Here is a 16287-nt window from a genome sequence, read left to right on the forward strand (position 1 = left end):
CTGCTGCAGTGATTTGGCTGCTACCTTTCTTTACTTGGGAGCAATCTGAAGCTCCAGCTGTTAACAATCAGATGCATAGAACCACTACCAGGGAGTCCTGTTTTGTCCTGAAAGTTTTGCACCTTTCAGCCCTACTTTCTGGCCAGCGCATAAAAAATGTCTTCAAGTAGCATGAATCCTTGCATTAACTGGCAGAGAAAAAGATTAGATGACCTGAATGGTCCAAGGCATATGGAATGAACTCTAGCTATCCTGAGCTCTGGAGGAATTCTGTTGCTTGTTTTGTTTTAGCCCAGTTTTTTCTTTTTTTTCTGGCATCCAGCAGCTTGTGCCATTAGCTGTGCTGTGCTGTGCAGTGGCACTACTCGGGTTTGCATCTGTCACCAATGGGTTTGCATCCTTCACCAGTGGGTTTGCTTCCAAATGATTCTTTTGCCTTCTACTGCCTCAGATTTTTTTCCTCTGTATAACTGCTGAGGAATTAATGCTTTCTTTAGCTGATGAACTAAGAACATCAGATGAACAGAACTATGGAACAGAAAAGCTCTCTTGAATTTACTAGCTGTATTTGTATCCTTAAAGAGCTGTGTGTTGTTATCTGTCTTTTGTGAAGATCAAAATATATCTTGACAGTTTGCTTTCCTACTTTCTCTATGGCTGAGGGCAACTTTGCTGGCCCCTGGTACTGAAACTGTCACTTTTTGTTGATCCTACATGTTTTATGCATTTAAACTTTCAAATAAATCAGTAGAGTTGTTGTAATCTCCATAATCATAACATTGTACAAGAATAACTCTTGCATGTCTAGCCCAAAGTTAGATTAGGCAGCTGTAAAATATAGGATGAGATACCCAAGATAGTGCCTTTCAGTTAACTTGGTTTTCCTGGAGAACCTGTGTCTTTGTGGCAGTGCCAACTGTCATTCTACATGCTGGCTTGCACCTCTTGCCTCAGAGGCCCAAATACTCCTGTCTTGCATGTGTCATTTACTGATTCACTTCCAGCTCATCCCCTGTGAAGCAGAGAATATTATCTATTATTATAATAATGTTATCTATACTGTTTACACACAGGCAGGAAACAGTGAGAGATGGACTGAGAGCAGACACAAACAGCGCTGCTGCCCAGCTGGGAAGTGCTCTGGCATGTGCCTTCATCGTATCAGGGTAATACACGAGGCAGTGGATGGAGTGACATGTCTTGTGTTTTCCTGCTTCTGCAACTATCTCCTCAGTTTTATTTTTTTGAAGATATATTGTTTCTGTCACCCGCCAGAGTGACATTTAATCTCTCTAGCAAAATCCAGGTTTACCATTTCACATAATGAAACTTTGTTAATAAATTATGAATTAAATGACATTATTTGCTTTCTCCTTTGAGCTTTGTTTTTATACAGGACACAAAGAAGTGCAACATGGGGAAAAGAAAGTCAGTATTAATTGATGGTAAAATATTAATGCTCCTTCAAAATCTAAGGTGGAATAAACGACTTGATTTTCTTCTACATGGCCTCAGGCCTGGAGAATTTCATTCCCAGGAATGAACTGCAAAGCTTGTGGTAGCACAGGGATCTGCAGGTGAAGCTGGAGAGCAGAGTGAAAGGCAAGAGAAATCAAGGAGAGAAAAAACATCCAATATGAATTAGCAGGCATCCTCTTTCTCCCTTTTAGAGGAAAGGGTTGAGACTGAAGCAGGGCCTGGAGGAAGGGCCTGTTCATATGTCCTAAGAGTCATGGTAGTGGAGAAGCCTGCTCATAGGGCATGTATGGACAAGGTAGCACAGAGCAGTGTTTCATCACTACATCAGCTTTCACTGTGTCTGTGGGGAGACGGATGTCCCCAGCTGTACTTACCTTTGCAGGTCTCTCCAGGTGGCAGGATGTGCCTGTTAACCCTGTGGGATCCTCACCTTGCCCAGCAGGTTTGCTGATGCTGCTAGCTGCCAGCAGCCCGAGTTTGACAGGTAAATAATATGAAAATCCCTTTAACTTTCTCTCCACCATGCTTTGGAGTTCACACAGGGCTCTGGTATAAGTTGACTTCACCGGGGTCCTTTGAAGTAACATGGCAAAGTTCATGCAGCACAGTGAGGGCTCGTATAGTACCCGTCCTATGTGCTGGCAGGGAAATGGCACCTGGCGCCATTTGCTGCAGCATGGGGCCTTTACAAGTCCTTTTGGGCTGTGCTTGTGCTGCTGTCAGGTAGCATACCAGGAACGTGTGTGTGATCTGGGTCCCCAAAAAGCTGCTCATCCCTCTGACACATGCTTGATGGGTGGCGGTGCTCATCTGGCCTATGAAAAGTATGAGCCAAGTGCCCAGCTCTGTGGATAGATAGGGTGGTCAGAGGGAGAAGGGCCTGTGGGGCTGTGTGGTGGCTGCTTTGGGCTGGCCTGCACTGTGCCCCATGCTGATGCTCCCTCCGTGCTCCTGGGCAGTGGTTTTCCTTGTGTCCAGGTGGGCACCTGGGGTGTGAAGAAAGATATGCCTTCAGCAAGCTGGCTGTAAGGTATGTGAGTACTGAAATGAGTAAAGTTATTTTAAGGTCTGGGCCGGACTTACGACCACACTAGACAAATAGACCTAGACTTTCCCCTGTTAAGACTGTCATCTTTACCCTATGGTTTAGCCTGCTGGTTACATGAAGCCGGTACATTTACAGCAGGCTTATCGCCCTTATTATGACAGAAATGTGTGCCAGTAGTAGCATGGAGCAGGCCATTCCCTCAGCTCTTTGCTGGCCACGCTTGCAGAGCTGGCTCCGTACGTAGCCAGCAAGCACAGTGGAGTTTAACCACAAGCTTCGTTTCAACTCTGTTAGGAAATGCCTTGGCTCACACCACATTCTCTTCTTGTTCAGTTTCTCAGATTTATTTATTTCTTTGTTAAAGATTGAGGCCTTCAAGCAGGATTTATGTGGACATCTCAAGCAGATTTCTTCTGGTGCACTGTGGGCTGTGTGTGTCAAAGCAGGCCGACGGCCCAGGACGGGTTTTGAGACACATTCTTTGAATCGTGCTGCCATCTAGGGTGTGAGCATGCAAAGACTTCTCCACAAACACAGGCATTCACATTCTCCAAATATTTTCCACAGAGTTTTCCAGATTGTTTACTCCCCGGGCAGCGTGGATGTACTGCCAGGCCTCGGCCCACCTGGGCTGCTGGGGCAGAGCGCTGCTTGGAGATTAAACACACATCTAGGATGTTACACAATATTATTCCATGGAAAAAGCTGCATAAAAAAATTGCAGAGTAGCATTACTTTGTGGCTCAGGAGTTAGCATGGTGTTGGGAGACCAGGAACTAATTCTTGGCTTTGCTGTTGGCCTCCTGCTTGGCCACTGGTGAGACCATTGCCACTTTCACTTGATGCAGTCTGTGGGTGGGCTGTCCCCACTTAGGTTAGAGGCCTGATCTCAAATTGTCCCTTTACATGTGCCCAGGCACACATGGTTATTTTTACAAGTACCTGTACAGCTTGTCAGTTTTGGTGGAAGACGTTAGGCTCTTAGTTCAGGGGCTAATGGCTTTCTGTGGAGCAAGCCTTACTCATGGTGCATAATCGCTCTGCGCAAAATGTTGCTTAGCAGCTCCAGGGCTGTGCTTGTGCACCTTACAAAAATCTTTGCCTTGCTTTTATGTTAAATGGCCTTTTTTTATTTTTATTTTTTGTAGATCCAAGAAATTTTTACACATATGTAGAGAAAAACTGAGCCAAGGCCTGGCTGCTGACCAGTTTCTGCCTGGGCTTGCAGGCATGGTTAGGGAACAGATGTTCAATTCAGCCTGAAATCCCGTGCTTGAAATCTGCACTAATGGCTCTGACCCCACATCAAGGACATCAAAGTAGAGTTTTTTTTTTTTTTTTTAATTTCCAGTTCAGGTGTAACTGAAATTGTTTTACAGAATATTTCCTACAGACTTTGCATTTGTAAAGCCCAGCAACTGATTCTCTCACTTTTCTGATTTAAACTTGAACCTGTTTGAGTTTGCTGAAGCTGCATGAGTTTACCGTAAGCTTACCTTGGTGTATGAGTTAAAGACCTCAGTAAATCCAGCTGGTATTTTACCCTGAGCTCAAATTCCTAGTTAAATGAATTTACATACAGTCTTAAATTCCTCCTAGCTGGCTGTCTCAGTCAGAGACAGACAAAAAGTGGCTGCCAGGGCTGTTTTGCAGTCCATCTGTATAGACAAACTTGGCACTTAATTGTCCAGATCAATACCTATTTTAGTTCTTCCACAGTTATATTACTTTGACCTTCCTGATTGAAGTAATGGTATCTGGAAAAGTGTGTGCGCTTTGGAAAGGGGAATATGACAGATGTAGAGAAGTGAGTATATTTTTTTAAAATGCCTTTTATTTTTAACTGTTTATGGCTGTAAAACAAAGGACGTGGAGTTTACTATGGATCTCCATCCTATTCCTGCACATCCCTTCCCCCTTATGTCCTTCTGTCAGTACCTTGCTGGGGTGGTTTGGAAATGGGCAGCCCAAGCAGCCCTGATGGCTTTGTTCTTCCCTGTCGCAGCCACTGACTTCTCCAGAGAGTGGAGCAACATCATCACTTAGAAGCCCCTACCTTTGTGTGGTACTAACAACTCCAAGACAGTTTTACCCAGGCAAGGGGACAGTAAGGAGAGGGAACCTGTAATCTCAGATCTCTCTGTGTGTGCAGGACTTCTGCCTGGGTGGGATTACTTAGGCTGTTCTGCATTTATTTTTCCACTGAAAATTTACTTCAAAAATCACTTTATTGACAAGCTGGACACAGGACTTTTTCCTCTGAAAGCAGTGGTTAATATTTTGGGGCTTATCTCAAGAGAACCCTCTCGAGGGTACTTTCAATGCTGTGTCATGCCCCAAGTCACTAGGTCAGTCATTGCTGCCACTTTCTGCCCATACCAAGCAGGGAGCTCAGCTACATTGCACTGAAATCTGCTCAGCAGAAGCAGTTGCCCTATTTTCATGGTGGGCAGCTGCAGCACCGTGTCTCGGCCTGCCAGCAAGGAGACAGTGACAAGAAATATGGGCTGTCAGAGAAGCTTGGACAGACCCAGACAAAACTCACAGCCTAGATCCAGACCAAGCTTGGCTGTTTGAATAGCTCAGATGTAGCTCATGGAAATCTCTGGGGAAGGAATTGCTACTGTGTGTATGAGATGTACGGTGTGGGCTGAATGTGCTCAGGACATCTCATCTGGGTCCTCCTAAATGCTTTGGGCAGTATAACCCTGAGCCCTGAAGTGCATCTGTAGGCAGATTGCTTCCTAATCTCCTGGCTGTGGGGGGCATCTGAGCCCCTGGTCTGAGTCTGGTGGCTGCCCCAGGCAGAGCGATTCCAGACAGGAGTGCCGTGGGGCACAGGAGGAACATGCGGAGGCCAGCCATGGTATTTTCATTGGAAAATCCTTGGATCTCTGTACTCTGTATCATGTCTAATTTGTTCCTCTAGTTGAAGGTGTTGCTTTGACTTTGACCGTTTTAACATGTAATTCTCTAGATGCCGCCTCTAGATTTTGAGACTGTCAGGCTGGAGAAAATGGCTTTTTATTCCAGTGCAATGCTTGGAATAAATCAGGCCAGTGGGTCTGGACTTATTTGAAAATAGTTTTTGCTTCAGTAGCCCCATACTGGCTCATATATGGAGCATCTCATTTGATTCAAAAGATGTGTCAGTCCCTAATGCTCTCATCCACCATATCTTTAAGCTACAAAACCCCCATTAACCCAAAGTTAAGTCTCTGTTAAGGCCATGACAGCAAGAGACATAAAAAGTTAATGGTGAAACTCATAGCTGTCTTTGCTCTTCTTTAGCCAACTCTGGGGCTTTCTATCCCTGTTCCACAGCAAGAAAGCAGAAGGAAGGTAATGATTTCATACATCTGTGGGAGAGGTCTTTCACAGGTGTTTTTGTGTTATTTTAAATAACATTGTGATGAAATGATCTGCATGTTCCATAGTATGTATGGAGTTGAGGCAAAATTCACTGAAGGGCTAGCAGGAATCGTGTGCTCATTTGGTTTTACTGTTGCCTGTTTTTATTCTGATGAATTTTGACATCTTAGAGCACAGACTCTGGCATATTTTTAATATACTGTCTATAGAGCAAACTATAGATCAGGCTTTAAAAGCCCTAGCACATTTGAAATGGTTTAACATATATTTATGGGTAGTCTCATGAAGATATTTAAGCCATGCGGGTAATTTTCCCCTCTCCCCTTTTTCCTGCAAATCAATTCTGTATACAGATGCTGCAGCCATTTGCTCTTTTGCAAGTGTGGGGTTGATCAAACCTTAGTATGTCTTCCGTAGTGGATGCACAATTTGAAACCTGCAAGACAATATTGGAGTGAATTTGGCTGCTGTTTCTCATGGGTCAGATTTAGATCTAAGGGGTTTTACACTGAGACTTCTGGTCTCACTCTTTGCTTACCATCCGTGACTATTAGAAAATACAAGTATTTACTGATTTGACTCACTACACTGTTTCCTTTCATGTTTTTATAATGATATGAAGTAGAAAGAAAATATTCCCTCTTTCAGAGAGCAGAAGAGTCTGCACACCAGTAATCCCTTCAGTAGGTTGTTTCCTTAATTTTCTTTTGGGCAGTCTCATATTTTCCCTTGCCTTCAGAGGTACATAGCAGAGTTTATGCTTTGTTGCAGCCCTGAAGTTTTCTTCCATTTTTAAGGTTTCTAGCTGGAGGTCTTTCCCCATCTCTGAAATGCTTTTTGGAGTCCTGAAGTGCCGGTAGGTTGGGTGACTCTGTTGTTAGAAAAATGTCTAGCGGTAGCTTTTTACTGTATTTTTCTTCAGATTCATCTCAAAGAGGTATTGTTAGTGCAGTACTGATTTCAACATGCTTTGAACTTGACCTTTTTGTTATTTGTTAATGTGGATGTAGTTATCAGATAATTATTACAGATGGACTGAAATCTATCTGTTAATCAGAGAGCAATTAAATGCATCATTCTTTCTGGTATTTTAGGCAGAGGCTAGTGACTTTATTATGAATGCATTTTTATTTTCACAGATATCATACATTATGTTCTTATTTACGAATTCTATATGACTTGAACCAATGCTCTTTGGCAGTTAAGAGAAAAATCAAGTGCTTTGCTGAAGAAGCTGAACATGGAACACTGAGGATGGAGCTGTCGCTGCAGTGGTGATGCCATAACCCCAGCACGTCCCTCCTCTGAACCAAACGCAGATGCTGTTTCACTAGGGTAACCACTGCCTAAAGCTGCCCTGAGCACACGGACCTGAGAAGTCCTGGAAACCACGCTCCCTGCAGGGCAGGCGGAAAGAGGGCTCTGGGTGTCAGCCCTGATTTCATGGAGAAAAGCAGCTTGTTAGACACGGACATCAGCTGGGAGTGGAAATTTCAGGAGAGACGTGTTGTGCCACAGATGTCTTTAAAGTCCATTGGTTAAATAATGCTTGTGTACTAGAGAGAAGGTCATCTTCAGCAGCCTCCCTTGGTTTAAGGAAGAGTCATGGGGTGGAAAAGAAAAAGGATTTTTTGTAGACCCTGTCAACAGTGCTCTGAATCCTCTTTGTGCTGGCAGATGTGGAGATACAGAGTGTCTCAGATGCAGGGTGTGTGTCCACCTTCAACATCTGTTACCAGTCCTCATTGCCTCCTGAAAGGATGGCTCTATCCGTGCCCTGGGTTGTGCCCTGACTGGTACCCTGTAGGTGATGCCTGCTCCTACAGCACATGAACCAGCTCAAGAAAGTTCCAAGTTCAGCTGCTGCCATTTCAGTCCAGAAGATCCTCAAATCTGGTGTTTTTGGTATTAAGGAGCAGCCTCCTCTACCTGATCTAACCAAGATGCTGTTCAGTCAGGTAGGCTCCTTGATATACTTCCTTCCCTTCATATTTTAATTTAGGACTGATTTTATCAGAAATGTGGTGTTATTTCCTGCTCGTACATCTTTCTACGGTACACAGACTGAATATGGAAATCTATTGATGGCCTTTTCCAAAGAGGATTATTGTAATGCTACTGGTGTTTACAGTTACAGCCACAAACCACCTATTCATGGCTCCTTTTGAACTCCATCCAACCCAACTTATGGTATGGAAACACCTTTAGTGTCTTCTAAACCTAAATTCATTTTGGTGTGATGTTCCCGTAGTCTCTGAATTGCAGCCCTGCTTCTTGGTCTGGAGTTCACAGCCCATGGAGTCTCCACTCCCAAAAGGTACTGCCTGTAAATAGGTTTATAGAAAGAAAACGACAGGAGACTTGGCAGCTGGTAACAAGATAGCCATTTGTTATTCCTAATGGGCAGAGTACAAAGAATTAATTTAAGCTACCATACAGGTTACTACAACTTCTAAATATTGGCAGACTACAGAAATATTGCTACTGATGAACTGGGAAATATTTTGGTACAAAGTTTTGGCTGACCCTGTTAATTTTATGTGGCATGACAGAGGAGAAATATAAAGAGTAATATCCCATTTAAAGCTGCCCGTCACTGATCATAGAGGCTCTGTTCTCGCACTGGCCATTCCTGGTTGTTACTGGTGATGGTGAGAATAAGTCTAAAACCATGAAAGCAGCACAAAAAACACATTAGAGTGTGAACCACAACCACCAGCTCAGCCGAGCGCTGTGTTTAGACTAGTCAAACTGGTACTGTTCCAGTGGTAGCAACTTAAGTTTCAGAAGACAGAGCATCCCCAGGAGTGAAGTGTGACTTGCCAGGTGGTACAGTCCACCCCTGACTGCCCATGGATGACTTCTCACTGTGCTGATGGCAGCGGTGTCACCAAAGCCCTGCTCTGCCCGGCAGTGTCTCGAGTAGCTCCAGTTTCCTGCACAAGTCTGCTTGCAAGCTTGCTAAAGGTGAAAATGTGCTAAATATGTTCGCGTTGCTTAACTTGCATGTTTTCTGCTGTTCATGTGTTCAGCTTATTAGTGTTGTCTTAGCCTGGCTGATGAGTTACACAGAGAATATATTTTTAATATGGTGGAAACAAAACAAACTGCTTTTTATAGGAGGTGCAGAGGTGGTGGTAAGGGAGAGGTACTAATCATTTTTTTTTTCATACAATAATGAAAAAAATCCATTCTCTGCTCAGGAAACGATTAAAAAAAACCAACAACCCACTAATTTGAAATGTTTCTACTGACACAAAGTGCATTTTCTGTGTAAATGGACAGTCCCTGCATTTCTTCCATTAGTTTAACAGTCAAAAACCATGCAGCAGTTTTATTTCATCCTTCCCCTCCTTAGCCATTGGCTGGATCCAGCCCTGGCCACTGGAAAACCTAGGAATATATTAACACTGTGGCATTGACAGTGATGTGAAACAAATGGAAACTACTGACGATAGAAGTATAGGTCAGTAACTAGAAAATCCTATTTAATAGAAACATCTTCACTGCTCAATTTGCCTTGCAAGGCTGCTGCTGTGCTCTGGAAGTCAGACATTGCTGGAGTTTGTTTTGGGGAGTTTTGCGTTTTTATTTGTCTTCTGAGTTTTGAGCCATCAAGTATCACACTTCTCCAAGCACAAGAGTTAGAAACCTTTTATTGTAATAGCCTGGCAACTGAAGTGTCCACATTACAGCATGACTCCAGGCAGTGGTGATACAGAAGAAAATTTTTGATCATCCTAAGGCATCTGAGAGACCTTGTCTCTGGGAATAATTCTGTCTTCCAACAGTGGAAAGGTTTGCTTCTTGTTCTTCTGATTCCCTCAGCTGCTTTACCATGGATGATAATACTGAACTGGAAAGCAACTTCATCAGAGGTCTCCTTGAGAAATCCTCAGGATGACTGAAAAGGGAGTTGTTGGAAAACATTTGGTAGCATCACCACTGCTTTTGCTGCTGTGGTAAAATGAGGATGAGTCTGTGCTGTTGTCATTAAGGAACGGTGTGAACAGTCTGTAATACAGTCCAGGTATAAAGGGAGTACAAACTACCCCGACTTCAGGCCTGCTAACAGCTTCCCTTTGACTTCAGTTTCCTCCTCTGTGACTTTGAGAATACATTAGACAGTGGCTGGAGTTCAAGTTACAGACACAAAGTGTAACTGAATGTCACTGAAGATGCATGTTGGAAAGAAAATCCAAGCCTGCTTTACTTAATGGAATTAGATAGTTTGAGGATTATTTCTTCCTAAATGGCCCAGAGCAAGTGATAATTTTTCTGGGCTGTGATGAAGGGGATGCAGTGTCCAGGTAAGTTCTGCCACGTTTTCACGTTTCTGCTAGCCATTATATATTACTCTGTAGAGGAATGTCAGGCTACGTTTGGGAATATTTTCCACCAGCCTCTAAACACATGCAGACGTGCTATGAAATGAATAGCTGGTGCACACTGAACAGGAGAGGGCACTGGCACTCCAGCAGCGGTGCCGAGGCTCAGCACCCTGCCGCAGCACGATCTCTGCAAATGCGTCGGCTGTGCAGGACAAGCACCCAAGGTTTGATTTATTGCACCTCAGTACACACTCTCTTCATCTTACATGCTTAATGTAAGGCAAGAGCCTAAAAAAAGTGAGTGAAGAAACTGCATTTGTTGTCTGTATATCTCCGAAGGTAGGGAAATCAAGGGTTGGGGCTAACTTGCACCAGCTGAGAATCTGCCCCTTTCTGTTTAGCATATTCATCTGCTGTTGTCTGGTGGTATGGCTCCTCTGAGTTTTTTGAAAAGCTCCGATTTAGTGTTTCTATCTGTTTTGCACCTACATTAGGCATTTAATACAGAAGCTAATTTGACACTGTGACATTTGTTTTGTCCAAGGGATCCTCAGGAAGTCACTGATTCTCCTGAGGCTGTAAAGGTGTACGGTCCTTCACCCTGAGAGGCAGCATTTGCTGCTTCTCCACCTCCCCTTTCAGCCATCAGAAACTACCAAATGCTGAATTTTCTTCCAGCTTCACAGCATTAACAAACAAAGCTGCGAAGCCATTAGCACATGCACCCTAACAAGCAGGCAAACAGTACTTAGTCAGGATTTGTCCCTCTGGCTGCAGTCCTGCCATCTGCCAGCTCCATTGGTGATGCTGGTGAAGGGCTCCTTGCCCTGAGTCAAAACACTGGGCACAGAACCTTGTTTTTCTTAATTTCCATCCTTGTTTTCAACTCTTGGCCTTTTTGCTCAGCACATGTAAAGTGCCTGTAGTGTCAGAAAGGACCAAGTTCTGTTTGTTTTCCACTCTAATACATCTTAATTAGACCAAAAGTAGAGATCTAGTGAAGCTGTCAGCATAATTATAGGCTTCCATCCCAACCTGAAGCCTCCAAGGAGCTCTGACGCTGAAGGAGGAATGGGCTGGCTGTGGTTCAGTGAAGGGGAGGGGTTGTTTTGAACCTAGACCCAGCCTCTCAGCTCCCTGGTCCCATCAAAGTGTGGCAGAGGGATGGGAGGTGAGACAGGTGGCAGCAGCCTGTTCGTTTCTCTTCCAAATCCCTTTGAAATTTGTTCCTGCACCACATGAAGGTTTGCAGACAGCAAAGCAGAAAGTGTGTCCGACTGTGTTGGAGAGAAATATATCTAGAAACATGAAAAATAGAAATGGAAAATGGTTTATTTGCATTATTCACCAGCTTCTATTATTTATGTTGCTGTATCACTGTAACGCTTCCGTATGACTGTATAAGTCACCCCAAAATAATTGTGCTTCTGGAGGGTGACTTTATATTGCTGCAGCCTGTCTTTTAAATGGTCTCTTTATGTGAGACTTTGTTTGGCTATTCATTGCTGCTTGGTTTAAATGATGAGTACGTCAGGTTGGGCTTTGACATGGATCCACAAACCTCAGTGACCTTTGTGGCACCACCTCAGGCTCACCTAAACCAGAAGACACCTCCTGGTCAGCTAAGGCCCTTGTGTCTTGCATAGGTGTGCTTAAGAGGTCACTGCTATGCAGTGGTGTTCTTGACGGGCTGCGGAGCAGCTGGCATTTCTGTAAGTATTTATCTCGTCAGTTGTGATGTGCTCCTGCTTTGTGTCAAGGGCACAGGGATCACCTGGGGACAGTTAGCTCGTCTGTGGGTGGAAAAGGGAGGCTATAATGTTCTGACTCATCTCCTAAACCCGTTCTGAGGGTATCTTCCATTTGTCCCTTGCTACTGCAGGCACAACCCTAGTTCATCAAGAAACTGGGACTTGCCCCCTTGTGTGGGTTTTCCCCAGCTCTGGCTGTCCTCAGCGATCTGCAATTCCACACAGCAACAGCGCTTGGTGTAAGGCAAACCTAACAAGTTAGGAGACATTTCTTGCATCTCTTTAGAGACCCCAAGTTATTCAGCCTGCAGGTACTTGTTTGCCTCCTTGATACAGGCGGAAGGAGAGGTGTGTGGTGTTTGGTTCCCTGTTGCTTTTCGGCAGGTTCGTGGGAGCACCATCTCAGGGCAGTCCCTTCTTGCTACTGCAAGTGCTGCCTGGTGCTTCTACTATATATTTCTTTTTATTCGTGAGACAAGCAAAACTTCTAGCTTGTCTAAATCTGCTTGTAGAACCTATTCCTTCTAATCTCTCTCCACTGGCAAATATTTGCAGATATGCAAGAAAACCCCACCTTATGTACTTGCAGGTTCTCATTCAGGTTCGGTTGTGCCAGTCCACGTGCCTCCGCTAGTGAGGGTCTGCCTGGAAACCCAGCCTCAGTGTCCATCTGAAACAGGTGAACCCCTAAAGCCTTGGAAAAAATAACCAAAAATGTTTCTCTTCGAGGATGCATAAATATTCAATTGCTAAACTAAAAGGGCTCTCAATTCATCCTACAAGTCATTTGAGAGCATTGCTCATTCAGTCACAGGAGTATTTTAGTACTTAAAAAAAAAAAAAAGCCACAAAACATCTGCAGTCTGCAAAGAGCTGCTCTGAAAAGCATCTTGTAGGCATTCTGTGATGCGTCCCCAAAGGATTCATTACCTCCAGTTGGCTGACTTGCAGCAAGTTCTCCTTCCTTCATCTAGATGGCACTCTGCAGTCTGAAAAAGCCTTTCACCGATTAATGTGAAGGACGGACTTCCTGCAATCACAGCAGAGCGCCTGGATTTTTAGTTTTAATTTTGTCAAGCTGGTTACATGAATGGGCAGGAAAGGAAAGGGAGGAGAGGAGGGGGAAAAAGTGACATCAATGGATTTTTTTTTAGGTTTTATGAGCTCTGTGAAATTAGAGAAAAAGTCTTTTCTCTTGGAACAGGTGCTGGTCCCATACCATTCCCTTGATAAATACATGCTGCGTATTTCAGAAAGGTGGTGCACAGTTGGATCTGCTTATCTTATCCTTAAAGAACCTGTTCCACCACTCACGCACCGATTTCTTGTCCTCGTAGGCTGTCCTACTTCTGAACCTTTCTGTTACAGAATACTTGGCCCATCCAAGATCGTTTGCTCTCTTCCTCAGGTCCCTACATGTCGTGCAGCCCAGCCTTCAAAGGCTTGCAAGTAAGCACAGCGGGTCAGAAAACTAGGCAAAATGCTTACTGTTGACATACTGGTATACTGCAGAAAGCAGTGCTACTAGGACAGTGCTTTCTTCCTTTTTAAGTCAAATTTGTTGCCCTTTTCGAGTTTATTTTTTCTGGCTATTCTAAGACAGCAAGGGGAATGACTGGGGAACCAAATACAAAGCAGAATGTGACAAAGGCTATTTGTGGAGGATGAGAAGGGGACATATGGGACATGCTGCAATGACCAGGAGAAGGTACAGTGAGATGGAAGTAAGAAGAGCAAGGGAGGCTCTTGTAACAGCAATGTGCATTTTAAAACCGTATTAAAATGCCTGGATCCCCAATGGAAGCAGAACACCCCTACTGCCATCCTTCTGATGGTCTGAGCTCATGGCACGGATGCAATTTAGACAGATAATGTCAAACAGCCTTCATTTTTGGCCGAGCAGATGTCCAGGGGTGCCCAGTGTACATATGCCACATGTATATGTGGTTCCTCCTAAGGCTAGCTATAAAATTGTGGAATTTATTGGTCTAAATAGAAGGAAAGGTGAATATATTGTATGACTTCCTGGTGATTTCCTTACCTTCGCATGTGTTGGTGAAGGGAATTTTTGTCCATCCGTATGGCCCTTGCCTGATAGGGAAACTGGTTGAGCATTCAACTGAGCATTTGCTAAATCTGGTGCAACTCTGTCAGGGGCCTTTGCTCAGAGCAAGACTGCTTCTAATTGAAGACATCAGTGCTGGAGATGATGTCTGGGGACACTTAATTGAGGTATTTCACTGCAAGTCTCCCGTGGCTGCTTTAAGTGAGCTCTCTGACCACTGGTGACTCGTTTAGCTTTCACCAGGCACTCAAATCATCCTGAGCCCCTGGGGGAGCTGCCTTCCTCTGTGCTGTAGAGCGCAGACCTGGCCATGGCCTCATCCCAGTAAAAATGCCCAGTATACACAGACCTTTCAGTGGGCAGCATTTTGCTGGGTGGCAATTATCAGGGGAGCAATAGGTTTGTCAATCCCATATCCGTTTTCACCAGCTTGAGGTTCTGCCCCTGGCTGCCCGCACGTGCTGTCTGGGGACGGTGATGTGAGCGTGGCTCACCCAGTCCTCTTCCAGCTTCCTCCAGCTCCCTGCCTGTGGTCTTACTCATCTCTGGCATGATCGTGTGTGTGTCTGGATGTGTTTCCTGGAGTTACCTTTGCCCCTAAACGCTGTGCCTCTAGTGAGGGCGGTGTTTTGAGCCCAGCTGCTTCATGCTAATTTGTTCTGGTTTAGCTTGCAAAACCCACATGCCTTCTTTGTTGTTCTGCATTTCCCTTGATGTTTGTCACCTGCCCGGGGCTATTGAGAGCTCTGGCATAGGGCTTTGTACAGCTGCTGCCCTGTCCTTCAAATCCCTGCCCTTGAGGTCCATTACTGCGAAGGCAGAAGTTGTGCCAATTGGAAGACGTAGATAAAATTGCATGATGTTTTAAGGTTTGGCATACTCTTCCTACTTCTTGTGTCTGTCAATTGATGATGTGACAAAAGAAAACCTAAATACGTGCATGCATATGGCCATCCTGGCTGCTCCCTCCCCATCCCTGTCCTTGTCCCCTTCCATTGGTCCCTTCCACAGAGTGCTTCCTTTTGGGCGGTGCTTTGACTTGCAGCTCAGAGCCTCACCTGTGTGCTCCTAAAATTGATAGATGCTCCAAAAACCACAGTTGATGGTGGGCTCATATGGGCCCACTTTCTTCAGAGTTGCTTGATGCTGGTTTGGACAGTTTCTACATCTCATCTCTGGCTGCTACACCCCGTTTTCCAAGCTGCTTGAGGGCTGTCTGCCTCGCAGGGATGGTGGCGGGAGAAGAGTGCTGGGCATGGTCTGAGCAGGTTGTCACTTGTCACAGGGGCTGGGAGGTGTGACTGGATGGACCACAGGGTTGCTCATGCAGGATGTGAGTAACCTGAAGGAGCTGTCCCGATGCAGAGCAATTGGGGAGTGAGTAAGAGGTGACCTGGTTGTGCTGTCATGGAGCACCAAAAATAACTCCAGGCTCGGCAGAGGTGCAGCTGATGTGGCAAGAGGAGGAATTTCAGGCTTTTGGCAGTGTGCTGGGTAGCAGGGCTCCAGGTGGGGTTCCCAGTGTTATGAGCTGGAGCAGACTTTGAGCCTGTGCTGCTTCTGGAGCAGAAATAATTGTCATGGATGTCCACCAGCCCAGCAACACCCCTGCTGGGTGCAGGGAGTGTCTGGCTGCGATCTGCCATAGTGAAGTCCATCTGGGGCCCAGCAGCAAGATTCGTGCTTTCTGGGTATTCTGGTGGGACCTTGTGGTGTGTACCAGAAGTATTTTAAAGGCAGAAATTATATCATGAAAAGATGAGGCATTTAGTCATGTTTTTTGTCCTCCTTCCCCTCCCTTCTTCCCTGTTTCTCCTGGAAGGCTGTCTCTGTTACTACTAGGATCTTTTTGATGTTTCTCTATTCAGAAGAACAAGTTTATTCCAGCCTTTTTGATGATTGTGCCATCCTCAGGTAAGAATCAGCCTTGAGAAAATTACAGGCAACCAAGTAGAATTGTTATCACTTTCAACACACATTTCCCCCTCTATTCTGGGTTTCTTCTGAATGACGTGTTTAATTCATGGTTCTTCATGAATTCATATAATTGATTTAAAAAAAAAACAACACACAAATGCTTATCAACAATGTTATTGTTCTCTAAAGGTCCTGCCTTGGGAAGGGGCGAACCAAAGTGGGATGAAGGGTGGTTGTTGCAGAAGTACTTAGTGGTTTCTCCTGATGTGGTGGCTGTCTGGGGAGGAGGGGTTGTCCCGATAACGAAGCTGTGTGGTGGTTCCC

The 16287-nt window shown here is 44.8% G+C and overlaps 1 long non-coding RNA gene across 1 annotated transcript; it reads left to right on the plus strand.

Moving 5' to 3' along the window:
* Window positions 1–874: 874 nt before the first annotated feature.
* Window positions 875–8129, plus strand: LOC118249110 (uncharacterized). The gene is made up of 3 exons (XR_004778947.2): window positions 875–1166; window positions 1862–1963; window positions 7101–8129. It is a non-coding gene; the product is annotated as an uncharacterized LOC118249110 (long non-coding RNA).
* The last annotated feature ends 8158 nt before the right edge of the window (window positions 8130–16287 follow it).

The sequence above is a fragment of the Cygnus atratus genome, chromosome 15 (genome assembly GCF_013377495.2).
Source record: "Cygnus atratus isolate AKBS03 ecotype Queensland, Australia chromosome 15, CAtr_DNAZoo_HiC_assembly, whole genome shotgun sequence".
Classification (NCBI taxonomy): Eukaryota; Metazoa; Chordata; class Aves; order Anseriformes; family Anatidae; genus Cygnus; species Cygnus atratus.